Consider the following 311-nt stretch of genomic DNA (forward strand, 5'->3'; position numbering starts at 1 on the left):
CTGGAAGCAACGTCAGCACAAGAACTGTTTGTCGACAATAAATGTTTGTCGGGGGCTTCCTGAATTGTTTTTCCATGGTCGAGCAGCCGCACCCAATCCTAATATCACAATGCGCAATGCCAAGTGTCGGCTGGAGTGGTGTAAAGCTCGCCGCCATTGGCCTCTGGAGCAGTGGACAAGTGTTCTCTGGAGTGATGAATCACGCTTCACCATCTGGCAGTCTGACGGACAAATCTGGGTTTGGTAGATGCCAGAAGAACACTACCTGACACAATGCATAGTGCCAACTGTAAAGTTTGGTGGATGAAGAA

This window comes from Oncorhynchus clarkii, chromosome 7, assembly GCF_045791955.1.
Source record: "Oncorhynchus clarkii lewisi isolate Uvic-CL-2024 chromosome 7, UVic_Ocla_1.0, whole genome shotgun sequence".
NCBI lineage: Eukaryota > Metazoa > Chordata > Actinopteri > Salmoniformes > Salmonidae > Oncorhynchus > Oncorhynchus clarkii.